This window comes from Mobula birostris, chromosome 6 (genome assembly GCF_030028105.1).
Source record: "Mobula birostris isolate sMobBir1 chromosome 6, sMobBir1.hap1, whole genome shotgun sequence".
Classification (NCBI taxonomy): Eukaryota; Metazoa; Chordata; class Chondrichthyes; order Myliobatiformes; family Myliobatidae; genus Mobula; species Mobula birostris.
Window position 1 is genome coordinate 113,083,838 of NC_092375.1, and position 14,467 is coordinate 113,098,304.

The 14,467-nt window shown below is 45.1% G+C and overlaps 1 protein-coding gene across 4 annotated transcripts in view; it reads left to right on the plus strand.

Annotated features, from left to right (window-relative positions):
- Positions 1–44: 44 nt before the first annotated feature.
- stk11ip (serine/threonine kinase 11 interacting protein) overlaps positions 45–14,467 on the plus strand; it is a 147,657-nt gene continuing 133,234 nt past the window's right edge. For all 4 annotated transcript variants that reach the window (XM_072261034.1, XM_072261036.1, XM_072261037.1 and 1 more), the window contains exon 1: positions 45–128. The gene's annotated coding sequence lies outside the window, so the exon portion shown is untranslated. The remainder of the gene's footprint in view (positions 129–14,467) is intronic.

A 14,467-nucleotide genomic window follows, 5' to 3' on the forward strand; every position in this document is an offset into this window, starting at 1 on the left:
GTCCGGCTTATATTTGATGCATCAATGGACGAGGCAGTCACGTGGAGATGACGTCACGGGGTCGTGACCTCGGCTTGTTTAGGGAAGTGACGCCGAGGAATGGAAGCGGTGGAAGTGGCTGAGAACAGGTACTCGGAGGAGACGCTGGGCAACGTGGTGGGGAGAGGGTAGATGAACTGGGGTTAAAGGAGGGTGGAGTGAAGCGAAGCGGAGCTCAGTCAGCTCAGGGTGTGAAGAGACAGGTGACCAGGGGATAACGGGGGAAGACACAAGGGGAGGTCAGGCAACTTGGGGCAATGGCGCAACATGTAATGTGAGGGGGGTTGGAGGGGTAACCTGGACAACGGAGTAGGGTTGTGTAGGTAACCCGGGGCGAGGGGAGCTGAGGTCAGGCAACCTGGGGTGAGTAGAAAGAGACAAGTGACCGGGGGCCACAGGGGAGGAGAGGTCAGGCTGCCTGAGGAAATGATTGGGGGGGGGTAGACAGCTGACTGGTGTATTGGGGGTTGGTGGAATGGTGGTAACCTTGTGAAATGGGTTGAGGGAGAGGAGGTAACCCAGGGTGGGAGGATCAGCATCGTATGTGTTTATGCTGACAATTTCTACTTTTAGTCATATGCCCGGGATCATCAGAAGACTGGGATCCGTGATAGCATGTCATGAATCAATGAGCATATGTATGCCAGTCGTTCATGGCTGGTCTTGCACCTGATAAGCAAGTCGATCAGTTGTATGTGCAGTTTGAAGACTGGTGCTGAGATTTGATTAATTTCTAGAGAGGAAATGCAAAAATCCTTGGCAAAGAAGCAGGGAAGTTGGGTTAATTGGTCAGTACTGTCTCTGCTGTGACATTCTGAAATTCTAATCCTTCATTGCTTGAGGGCTCAGTTTCTTTCAACGGTGCAGTTCTTCAGTTTACATCTGGAAGATGTTTGCAAAGTGGTATCAGTTGGGAAGTCTGGGTAAGGTGTGAAGTTTTGGTACTTTGCCAAGAATGACACAATTCCTTGTAGTTTACTAACTTGAAGGTGTATAGCTTGAAAGAACCAGAATCGGTTTTAGTATCTCTGATGAGCATTCAGTGGCCACTTGATAACGCAAATAAAAATACTTTACAACAGTGGTGTGCAAAAAAAAAGCATCTCTGAATGCACAAGATGTTAAAGTGCATGTGATACAGCAGCAGAAGACCACAAACCTACACTCAGTAGCCACTTCATTAGGTACAGGAGGTACAGAAGCTGCTGAGTGTTTGGCATGACATCTGATGTTCTGCAGCAGTACAGGGCAATAAATAAATTATGCTTTAACTTGTAGGAAATATATATACATAGATAAAATCAAATAAGAAGTGCAAAAGTAGTGAAGTAGTGTTCATGGACCTTTCAAAAATCTGCTGGCAGAGTGGAAGAAGCTGTTTCTAAAACGTGTGTGTGTGTGCGTCTTCAGGCACCTGTCCCCCTTCTCTGATGGTGGTACTGCGACCAGGGCATGTCCTGGGTGGTGAGGGTCCTTAATGATCGATGCTGCCTTTTTGTGGCATTGATGGTGTCCTAGTGAAAGCCAAGGAATTGCTGTTTGGTTCTATGTTGTGATGTTCGTGTCAAGGGCAAGAGGCGGCAGGGTGAGCTTGGTTTATTATTGTAGCATTTACCAGCATGCAGTGAAAAGCTTTTGTTTGCATGCCATCCAGACAGATTATTCCATCCATAATTACCTTGTAGCACAAAAGAAGGAAAGCAATGCAGAATATAGTGTTATGGAGAAAGTACAGTGCAGCCTGACAAAGTACAAGGGCCATGACGAGGTAGAGAGAGAGATCAATTTGGTGTACAAGAGATCTGGACTGTGCCCTCTAACAACTCGTGCTCTGACTTGTGTCATGTATAATACTTTCTTAAATTCTGTTTTCCTGTAAATGCTTGCAAGTAAATGAGTCTCGGGATAGTATATAGTGACATATACCATATATGTACTTTATTAATAAATTTTACTGTGCCTCTGAGCAGTTGTAAGCTTGCCTTTTTTCCAGAATCAGGTTTATTATCACTGACACAAACAAAAGAGATTCTAGAACAAGGCTTCCCAACCTCTTTTCATGCCATGGACCAATACCATTAAGCAAGGGGTCTGTGGATCCCAGGCTGGGAACCCCTGTTCCAGAAGGACATCACTTCAAAACAGAAATGAGGAGGAATTTATGACCGTGGGATTCATTGCCACAGATGACTGTGGAGGCCAAGCCATTGGGTATACTTAAAGTAGAGGCTGATAGGTTCTTGAATAGTAAGGGTGTTAAGGATCATGGGGTGAAGGCAGAAGAATGGGGTTGAGAGGAATAATAAATTAGCCTAATTCTGCTCCTATGTTTTATAGAACGTGTTAAAAGGCCGAAAGGCTTCTGATTTTTTTTAATCTCAGGAGGAGGTCCTAGTACACCACAATCAAGAATTTTCTAGATTATTTCAGAATGCTTAGAAGCCCACAGAATCCACGTTGTCATTAAGCAATCCCTCACTTTTCTCCACATTTGTATCAACTACTCCCAGATGCTACCCCTCATCTCTGCACGTGGGACACTTTGGGAGCGTGGGAGGAAACAGAGTGAATGTGCAAACTCCACATGACATGTGAGGCAGTGGCTCTACTGCTGGTCCCATGCTATAAGAGGGTTTACATGTAAATAATTGGTGCCATGTGGATCCATCCAGACACCTGTTGTATTTTATTTAGCAATACAAGATGGAACAGACCCTTCCGACCCACCGAGCCGCGCCACCCACTGATTTAACCCTCGCCTAATCACAGGACAATTTACAATTACCAATTAACCTACTAACCGGTATGTCTTTGGACTGGGGGAGAATACGGAGTACCCAGAGGAAACCTACACGGTTCATGGAGAGGGCGCAAAACCCCCAAAGTCCGGAATACCTGCAGGCAGAAAATAGCGTCACAGAAACCACTATGCTGCCATAAATGGTTAATGAGACCTGGGTTTAAAAATTAACGATTAAAGTTGGGCTGTCTGTTATGTAACAGGAGTAATCACCCACTCCTGAGCTAAAGCAGAACCAGTTAAAGTTCTGGCCACTGTTCTTTGTGGAAGTGTGGATTCCTGCTCTCCTGGGGAGTGAGTGAGTATGTGTGTCTAACAGTGGGAGTCTGTTTCTATTTATCTGAGTAGTGGGGCTGTCCACTCAAGGCTATTCAATCCTATTATAATGGGAACTTTGGACTTGGGACCAGTCATAGTTATTCTGTAGTGTTACTAAGGTTTGATGGTAGCATTTATTTCAAAAGGACTAGGATATAAATGCAAAAATGTACGTAATGCTGAGGCTTTTTAAGGCATTGAAGCAGCGGCTTTTCCGGCTCCCAAAAATGCTACTGGTTTTAAATTCTTAGCTTCTTAGAAGTTTCCAGTCAGGGATTTCTGTCAATCAAGGCTTACACTGTTTTATAGGATTGCTTTTATATTTACTATGCTAGTGTGTTCTTTATTCTGTTGTCTTTCATATGCTGTGTAGGATCCAGAGTCACAATCATGTTGTTCTCATTTACACTCGTGCAATAAGCAATCTTCAATCGGGAATCTTGGTCAGAATGCATTTACAGTGTTGTGAACAATTTAGGGCCTCGTGTCCAAGTAAGATTGTACCCACATTAGAGATGGTCCAAAGATGTTTACGAAAATGATCCCAATAATGAAAGGATTAACTTATAAAGAGTGTTTGACGGATCTGAGCCTATATTCACTGAGTTTAGAAGAAGTGGGGGGGGTGGGGGGATCTCATTGAAATTTTCCCAATGTTGAATGGACTAGTTAGTGGACGTGGGAAGGATGTTTCCAGTGATGGGCACAGCTGAAGAACTTAGAACAGATGAGGAATTTCTTTAGCGGGGGAGTGGTGAATCAGTGGAATCCATTGCCCTAGATGGTTGTGAAAGCGAAGTCATTGGGGATATTTAAAGCTGAAGTTGATAGGTTTTTCATTAGTAAGGCCATCAAAGGTTATGGGGAAAAGGCAGGAGAGTGTGGTTGAGAGGGAAAATGAATCAGTCATGATCAAATGGTGCAGCAGATTCAATAGGCCAAACGGTGCAACTCTGCCCCATTGTCTTGTGGTATAATTCCTGCTCAGTTAGTTCCCTGATCTGGACTTTCTGTCTGTCTTGTATATGGATTGGCTTTTGCTTAGTGACTTCTACTGAAATGTTAATTTCTGGAGCCCAGAATCAGGTTTATTATCACTGATATATGTCATAAAATTTGTTGTTTTGTTGCATCAGTACAGCGTAAGACATAAAAATCACTATTCCCAAGGTACTTAAGTACATAGTTCATGGATAGTTCAGGAACATGATGACAGAGTGGAAGAAGCTCTTCTTAAAATGTTTAGAAATTTAGAGGGATGTGGGCTAAACTCAGGCAAATGAAATGGCCTAGCTCCGCTTTATTTATCACAATAAATATGACTGCACATCGAAACATACAGTGAAATGCATTGTTTGTGTTCACAATCAATGCACCCTAAGGAAGTGCTGGGGGCAGCCAGGAAGTGGTGCCACTGTAGCATGCCCACTGTGGTCAGCAGGACAACACAGAACACACCAAGCAACAAAACAACAACAGCAAGACAAGCCCCGTTCCTCCCTCCCATACATCCACGTATGCACATGGACAGGCCAGCTCTAGGACAGGTCTCCAGGTTAGCATGAATGATTGGGCTGAAAGGCCTGTTCTACACTGGCTATTCTGCTCCCTTTGGTATTTTCCAGTGCCCTGTTAACTTTTACGTTTTAGTATTTATCCACAGTAAATCCTTGTCAAAAGTTATTCCAGCTCCTTTTCTGATTACCTTCATGCTGTGTAGTGCTATCCCTGAAACTGGGAGTCCGTGAGACCATCCTCATTGGGGGATCAGAGGTGGAGAGGGTCAGTAACTTTAAATTCCTTAGCATTGTCATTTCAGTGCACTCTGTCCTGGGGCCATCATGTATGTATCATTACAAAGGAGGCATGGTAGCAGCTCTAATTTTTGTTCAGAAGTTTGTGCAGATTTGACAGGTCATCTAAGACTCTGACAAACTTCTACAGATGCACAGTGGCTAATATCCTGGCGAGTTGCTTCACGGCCTGGTGTGGAAACGATAATTCCCAGGAACAGAAAAGCCCACAAAAATGAGTGGATACAGCCCAATCTGTTACAGGTAAAAAAAAAAACCCTCCACACCATTGAACACATCTACAAGGAGTGCTGCCACAAGAAAGCAGTATCCATCATCAAGAGCACCCACCATCCAGGCCGTGCTCTCTTCTTGCTGTTACCATCAGGAAGGAGGTCTCTTACCACTCAGGTTCAGGAACAGTTAATGCCCTTAACCATTAAGCTTCTGAACCAGCATGGATAACTTCACTCACCTCAACAATAAACAACTTTTGTGACTCTTTACAAATCATGTTTCCAATATTTATTTTATTACTGATTTAATTTTTTTTGTATTTGTTCATCTTGTTTTCATGGATTGTTTGTCAGTTATTGTTTGGATTGTATTATTGTTCTACTATAAATGCCTGCAAGAAAATGAATCTTGTGGAAGTATATGGTGACATATACATACTTTGATAATAAATTTGTTTTGAGCTTTGACCTCTTCTTTATTTCCACATTGCCTGTATGAAAGCAGCCAGTAGACATTATTCAAACCGCCACTGTCTCTTTCTCCAGAGTTTCTGTTGGAGAGCTGTGGTCGTTGAGCTGGGTATTACCCAATCTTCAATTGCCAGGAAGTGCCATCGGTTATTGGACTGTTTGAAGATATCTGCTGTGGTGGATATCACAACTTGTTCACCCTCCTATCCTGATTTAATGTTGACGTGTACTAAACATCATGACAGGTTTTGAAAACCGATGAGGAGAAACTGTTTATAAACAACACAAATTGAAAGTGATTGACTTTAGTTTGTTAAAAATACAGTTGGGCAAAGAGAACCTGAGTTTGTAGCTGGTTGTTGTGATCCAGAAAAGATCTTCAAGATAAATGTAATCTTTATTTATTAAAGCATCGTTTTTGTCAATAACCAACGCAGTCTGAGGATGTGCTGGGGGCAGTCTGCAAATGTCACCACACTTCCCACGCCAAAGTAGCATGCCCATAACTCACTAACTATAACTAATTCGTATATCTTTGGAATGTGAGAAGAAACTGGACGGGGTGGCATGTTGGCATACAGGTTAGTGTAATGCTATTACAGCACTAGCAACCTGGTTCAATTCCTGCCGCAGTCTGTAAAGAATTTGTACGTTCTATCCATAAGCACGAGGTTTTCCTCCAATGCTCTGGTTTCCTCTCACATTCCAAAGACCTACTGATTAGCAGGTCACGTGGGTGTAATTGGGCAGCACAGGCTCATTGGGCCGGAAGAGCCTGTTACTGTGCTGTATCTTTAAATGAATAAGGTTTGTCCATCATCATCGATGACGACCTCAACACCGTTTTATAACGAGGTCGAGTTGCTAGCTTGACACAACCCAGCACGGATGGAAAGTGTGCCCAGGAGCAGCTCGACTAGATTCAAACTCGGGAACCTTCGCTCCCAGAGTCCGGCGCTGATGTCACTGCGCCACCAGTCGGCTTGATGGTGCCGAGACTAGCGCTTGATTTAGATTAGAGTGAAGGAGAGTTGTGCAGCGTCAGCCTCACTCTCTCTTCCCAATTCCCATCTGGATCCAGTGGCAAAACAAGAGTCGAGACGACTGGAGATGGGACTAGGCACAGTGGATGACCTGGATGTCTTCTCTGTCTTGTCCTCCTCTATATGTTCTACGACGCTTGCAGAGACCACCTTCTTGACTGTTCGACCTTCCATTGGTCTCATCTGCTCAATCCGCCGGAGTCTGTCTTCACATGCTGAGATAGACAACTCCCTATTTCACCGAGGGTTTGAGACCCGTCGGCTACCCTCACCTGATTTGGCTGGCTTGTCGAAGCCGTTGCCCGGGGTGTGGTCGCTGACGCATGCAAACAGCTACGGGGAGCCACAGGTGAGAGCTGAGTGTTGGGTGGGACCAAAGGTGGACTAACCACCTTGAAAAGGACACGACATGTTCCCCCACCAGAGGTGCTACCCCTCCCTGACACCCCATACACCCCCTCTAAATAAATAAAACCCAGAGGAAATCCATGTGGTCACGGAAAGAACATACAGACTCTGTACACGTGGTCACGGAAAGAACATACAGACTCTGTACACGTCACAGAAAGAACATACACTCTGTGCACGTGGTCACGGAAAGAACATACAGACTCTGTACACGTGGTTACGGAAAAAAACATACAGACTCTACACATGGTCACGGAAAGAACATACACTCTGTGCACATGGTCACGGAAAGAACATACAGACTCTGTACATGTGGTCACGGAAAGAACATACACACTCTGTACACGTGGTCATGGAAAGAACGTACAGACTCTGTACGGGCAACGGCGTGAATTAAACCCTGATTTTACAGTTGGTGCTGTAAAGTGTTGCCATAACGGCTACAGTACCGTGAGGGGAACGTTGACCCGTGAGGAGCTTGACTATCTATTGACAATGAACTTTTCCACTTTAGTATTTTAAAGTTCAAAGTAAATTTATTATCAAAGTACATATATGTCACCGTATACGACCCTGAGATACATTTTCTTGCGAGCGTACTCAATAAATCTAATAACTGTAATAGAATTGATGAAAGACCACACCACCAGGGTGGACAACCAGTGTGCAAAAGGCAACAAACTGTGCAAATACAGAAAAAAAGAAAACAATAGTCATAGTCATACTTTATTGATCCCAAGGGGAATTGGTTTTCGTTATAGTTGCACCATAAATAATTAAATAGTAATAAAACCATAAATAGTTAAATAGTGATATGTAAATTATGCCAGGAAATAAGTCCAGGACCAGCTTATTGGCTCAGGGTCTGACCCTCCAAGGGAGGAGTTGTAAAGTTTGATGGCCACAGGCAGGAATGACTTCCTATGACGCTCTGTGTTGCATCTCGGTGGAATGAGTCTTTGGCTGAATGTACTCCTGTGCCCAACCAGTACATTATGTAGTGGATGGGAGACATTGTCCAAGATGGCATGCAACTTAGACAGCATCCTTTTCACAGACGCCACCGTCAGAGAGTCCAGTTCCATCCCCACAACATCACTGGCCTTACGAATGAGTTTGTTGATTCTGTTGGTGTCTGCTAGCCTCAGCCTGCTGCCCCAGCACACAACAGCAAACATGATAGCACTGGCCACCACAGACTCGTAGAACATCCTCAGCATCGTCCGGCAGATGTTAAAGGACCTCAGTCTCCTCAGGAAATAGAGATGGCTCTGACCCTTCTTGTTTATCAGCCTCAGTGTTCTTTGACCACTGGATAAATAAATAAGCACTGGATAGCGAGAGCATAAAGATTAGTCCTTGAAAGAGAGCCCATGGGTTGTGGGAATAGTTCCGTGATAGGGCGAGTGAAGTTTTCCCCTCTGGTTCAGGAGCCAGATGGTTGAGGGGTAATAACGGTTTCTGAACCTGGTGGTGAGAGTCCTGTACCACCTTTCTAATGGCAACATGAGAAGGGAGCATGTCCTGAGTGATGGGGGTCCCTGATGACAGACGCTGCTTTCCTGTGACAGTCTTTCGTGTAGATATGCTCAATGTTGGAGAGGGCTTTACTTGTGATGGACTGAGCCATATCCTCTACTTTATATAGGATTTTCCAGTTGATGTTTCTATACCAGGCTGTAATGCAGCCAGTTAATATACTTTCCATAACATTTCTGTAGAAGTTTATCAAAGTTTTAGATGTTATGCTGAATCTTTGCAAACTTCTAAGGATGTGGAGGTGCTGCCGTGCCCCCTTCGTAATAGCACTTGCGTGCTGGGCCCAGAACAGGTCCTCTGAAATAATAGCACAGAGGAATTTTAAGTCGCTGACCCTCTCCATCTCAGACTGAAATCAGAGGATAGTTGGGGGCTGTGGGAGTTCCTCCATGTTTTGATAGTCACAATGAGCGTAGAAGGCATCGAGCTCACCTGAAAGCAAGGCCCTGTTGTCACCTATGTCACTTGATTTCACTTAGTAGCATTGAAGCCCTGCCACAGCTGTCGAGCATCCTTCATTGATTTAGTCCAGAATAGCCACTTTGCCTGTGGGATAGCCTTTTGGAGGGTCAGATACAATCTCTTGTAACTTTCTTGTTCACCAGACTCAAATGCCTCTGATCTGGCCATCGGGCTCTGGATCTCTTGGTTCATGCAGGGCTTCTGGTTGGGGAAGACTCCCTACAACTCCAACAGGAGCAGAACTCATTGGACACTTAAAATCATTGAATCACAGTGCATGGATGAGGCCTTCTGCCCAATTCATCTATGTCAACCAAGGTGCCAACCCGAGCTAGTCTCATTTTCCTGTGTTTGCCCACATCCACCTAAACCTTTCCTATCTATGAACCTGTCCAAGTGTCTTTTAAATGTTGCAATCATACCTGTATCTACCACTTTTTCTGGCAACTTGTTACCCATGTTCACCACCTCTATATCGATAAACTTGCCTCTCGGGTCTCTAAATCTCTCCCCTTTCATTTTAAGCCAATATCCTCTACCTTAGGTAATAGATTGTGTTCACCCACCGTCTCTACCCCATATGATTTTACAAATATTTATAAAACTGCCAAAGTATAATACAGACATGATGAGCTGAATGGGTTTTATGGTTCAGCATCAGGTTTATTATCACACATATATGCAATGAAATTTGTTTTGCAGCAGCGGTACAGTGCAATGCTTCAACAATTACACAATAAGATATATTTTAAAAAAGGTGCAAAATAGTGAGGTACTGTTCATGGACTTCTCAGAAACCTGATGGAGGAGTAGAAGAAGCTTTCTAAAGATGTTGAGTGTGACAAACTCAACCTCCTCCCTGGCAGTAATGGGCCGAGGGCATGTGAGGGTCCTTCATGAGGATGCTGCCTTCCTGAGGCATCGCTATTTGAGTATGTCTCCAATGGTAGGGAGGGTCCTGCCCATGCCGGGGTTGCCACACTCAGGCAACCCCCTGCAGTGGCACCTCCATGCCAGACGATGATGCAACCAGTCAGAGTGCTCTCTACCCTACATCTGTAGAAATTTGCTAGTCTTTGGTGGCCTACCAAGTCTCCTCAAACTCCTCATGAAATATAGCCACTGATGTGCCACTTTCATGATTGCATCACAATTTTCCTAACATAGAAACATAGAAAATAGGTGCAGGAGGTAGGCCATTCGGCCCTTCGAACCTGCACCGCCATTCAGTATGATTATGGCTGATCATCCAACTCAGAACCCTGTACCAGCCTTCTCTCCATACCCCCTGATCCCTTTAGCCACAAGGGCCATATCTAACTCCCTCTTAAATATAGCCAATGAACTGGCCTCAACTGTTTCCTGTGGCAGAGAATTCCACAGATTCACCACTCTCTGTGTGAAGAAGTTTTTCCTAATCTTGGTCCTAAAAGGCTTCCCCTTTATCCTCAAACTGTGACGCCTCGTTCTGGACTTCCCCAACATCGGGAACAATTTTCCTGCATCTAGCCTGTCCAATCCCTTTAGGATTTTATACGTTTCAATCAGATCCCCCCTCAATCTTCTAAATTCCAATGAGTATAAGCCTAGTTCATCCAGTCTTTCATCATATGAAAGTCCTGCCAACCCAGGAATCAATCTGGTGAACCTTCTTTGTACTCCCCCTATGTCAAGGATGTGTTTCCTCAGATTAGGGGACCAGAACTGCACACAATACTCCAGGTGTGGTCTCACCAAGGTGTTGTACAACTGCAGTAGTACCTCCCTGCTCCTGTACTCGAATCCTCTTGCTATAAATACCATTTGCATACCATTCGCCTTTTTCACCGCCTGCTGTACCTGCATGCCCACTTTCAATGACTGGTGTATAATGACACCCAGGTCTTGTTGCACCTCCCCTTTTCCTAATCGGCCACCATTCAGATAATAATCTGTTTTCCTGTTTTTGCCACCAAAGTGGATAACTTCACATTTATCCACATTAAATTGCATCTGCCGTGAATTTGCCCACTCACCTAACCTATCCAAGTCACCCTGCATCCTCTTAGCATCCTCCTCACAGCTAACACTGCCACCCAGCTTCGTGTCATCCGCAAACTTGGAGATGCTGCATTTAATTCCCTCATCCAAGTGATTAATATATATTGTAAACAACTGGGGTCCCAGCACTGAGCCTTGCGGTACCCCACTAGTCACCGCCTGCCATTCTGAAAAGGTCCCGTTTATTCCCACTCTTTGCTTCCTGTCTGCCAACCAATTCTTTATCCACATCAATACCTTACCCCCAATACCGTGTGCTTTGAGTTTGCACACTAATCTCCTGTGTGGGACCTTGTCAAAAGCCTTATGAAAATCCAAATATACCACATCCACTGGTTCTCCCCTAGCCACTCTACTAGTTACATCCTCAAAAAATTCTATGAGATTCGTCAGACATGATTTTCCTTTCACAAATCCATGCTGACTTTGTCCGATGATTTCACTGCTTTCCAAATGTGCTGTTATCACATCTTTGATAACTGACTCTAGCAGTTTCCCCACCACCAATGTTAGGCTAACCGGACTATAATTCCCTGGTTTCTCTCTCCCTCCTTTTTTAAAAAGTGGGGTTACATTAGCCACCCTCCAATCCTCAGGAACTAGTCCAGAATCTAAAGAGTTTTGAAAAATTATCACTAATGCATCCACTATTTCTTGGGCTACTTCCTTAAGCACTCTGGGATGCAGACCATCTGGCCCTGGGGATTTATCTGCCTTTAATCCCTTCAATTTACCTAACACGACTTGCCTACTAACATGTATTTCCCTCAGTTCCTCCATTTCACTGGACCCTCTATCCCCTACTATTTCCAGAAGATTATTTATGTCCTCCTGAGTGAAGACAGAACCAAAGTAATTATTCAATTGGTCTGCCATGTCCTTGCTCCCCATAATCAATTCACCCGTTTCTGTCTGTAGGGGACCTACATTTGTCTTAACCAATCTTTTTCTTTTCACACATCTATAAAAGTTTTTACAGTCAGTTTTTATGTTCCCTGCCAGTTTTCTCTCATAATCTTTTTTCCCCTTCCTAATTAAGCCCTACTTTCATTGACCCATCTTCAGGCACCGGTTCCCTAAATCTGAGAACTCTTCTCCAGGCTCTGCGTTGTCCCCTTCCAATTCTCTGCCCTACTCTTGGCTGTCTCCTTTGGAGTTTTGTCTGCCACTTCCTCATTCGCTTCCTCTCTCCAGCTGACTCCTCCAGGGATCTCTTTCTCTTGCCCAATTTTATTCACCTTTCTCTTGCCCACTTGCACATTGGTGAAGTCACCGACCCACCCCCCAGCCTCTCTTCATCCTTCTGCTCCTGCTGATCTCTGATGGTTCCTTTGCCCTCCCATCCATTTTCCTACCTTTCATCCTCTCAATTCCAGTGTTTGTCCACTGGGCTCATCTCCAGTTCAGTCGCCTCTGTTTGGGTATGCCCAAGAGCCGGTTCGGGACTTAGCCCTCGATCTTCCGGAGCCGGTTCGGGACTAGGCCCTCGATCTTCTGGAGCCGGTTCAGGACTTAGCCTTCGATCTTCCGGAGCCGGTTCAGGACTTAGCCCTCGATCTTCCAGAGCCGGTTCAGGACTTAGCCTTCGATCTTCCGGAGCTGGTTCAGGACTTAGCCTTCGATCTTCCGGAGCCGGTTCAGGACTTAGCCCTCGATCTTCCGGAGCCGGTTCAGGACTTAGCCCTCGATCTTCCAGAGCCGGTTCAGGACTTAGCCTTCAATCTTCCGGAGCCGGTTCAGGACTTAGCCTTCGATCTTCCGGAGCCGGTTCAGGACTTAGCCCTCGATCTTCCGGAGCCGGTTCAGGACTTAGCCTTCGATCTTCCGGAGCCGGTTCAGGACTTAGCCTTCGATCTTCCGGAGCCGGTTCAGGACTTAGCCCTCAATCTTCCAGAGCCGATTCAGGACTTAGCCTTCAATCTTCCAGAGCCGGTTCAGGACTTAGCCTTCGATCTTCTGGAGCCGGTTCAGGACTTAGCCTTCAATCTTCCGGAGCCGGTTCAGGACTTAGCCGTCGATCTGCCAGTCCCTGTGATGAGATCCCCTGCTCGTTTCCTCCATCTCCTGATTCTATACTCCCCTCCTCCATATTCTGGCTTCTAACCTTGGGCTTCGCTTTGCAATCTACTGGCTGAGCTGTGCTGATTACGGGCTTGGCCTTCACAGCTTGGTGGCGCTTGTTGATGAAATTCTGGTAGGCCCACCAGCCAATGATAATGGTAGCACTGCCCATCGACAGGCCAAGGACCACCCGCTTGTTTAGTTTGCAGAATTCCATAGATCTTGTGCGTAATTCCAAGAAAATCTTGATGAAGCAGCTCAGCACCTCAAGGAGACTAGCCTCTCCTTGTGCACTCAGATGAACTGCACTCAACCATGACAGGAAATGTTTGACATCACAGTTTCCCTAACATGACACAGAAAACATTTAACCCATTGTTTCAGCTCCAGTCTGAAACGAAAATGCCTGATCTATTCCCTTTTTCCGGCACTGAGTGTGTATCACTCGGTTTGAGTATGATATTCTCCTAAGGAGTTGTCCATTGGTGGGTCCTCAGGTGACTCGGGGATCCACCTATTCTGGTGCAGTGTGGGCAAGAGTAAGTGGGGCCTGTGGTTAGTGGGTTTTTTTTGTTGTTCAGTCTTTTCTTTCATAACTGTTGTTTGTTCTCTGCGGCATAGTGGAGGTTGTTCTTTTGTAGCACAGCTCCCTCCTGAACAGATTTCCTCCAGGTGTATCTTTTGAGTACACTGTCTTCCCAATTTTTAGTGCTGAATTTCTTCAGGCTGATTTTGATGTTATCTTCGAAGCTTTTTCTTTACCGACTAGGAGCTTACTGACCTTCCTTCAACTGGGAGTAACGGATCTGTTTGGGGAGACACGAGTTCGGCATCCGAATGACATGACCTATCCATCGGAGTTGGTGTTGCTTTATCCTGGTGGAGATGCTGTTCATGTTGACCGCCTCCAGTACACTGCTGTTATTGTGTCTGTCCTTTCAGCTGATCCTCAGAATTTTTCATAAGGATCTTTAGTGGTGTTGTTCCAGGGCCTTCAGTTACCCACTGCGGATTGTCCACAATTCAGCTCCATAGAGTACCATAGGAAGGACAACTGCTCCATAGACCAAAAGTTTTAGTTTGGACGTGTAGGTCGCAGTATTCAAAGATTCTTTCTTAATCTTGCATGGGCTCCACTAGCACTACTGAGGCGGTAGTTGATTTCTGAATATGGTCCTGCAGGTTACAGTCTTTATACATACATACACACACACACACACACACACACACACACACATACTGTTTAACTGTTCACCA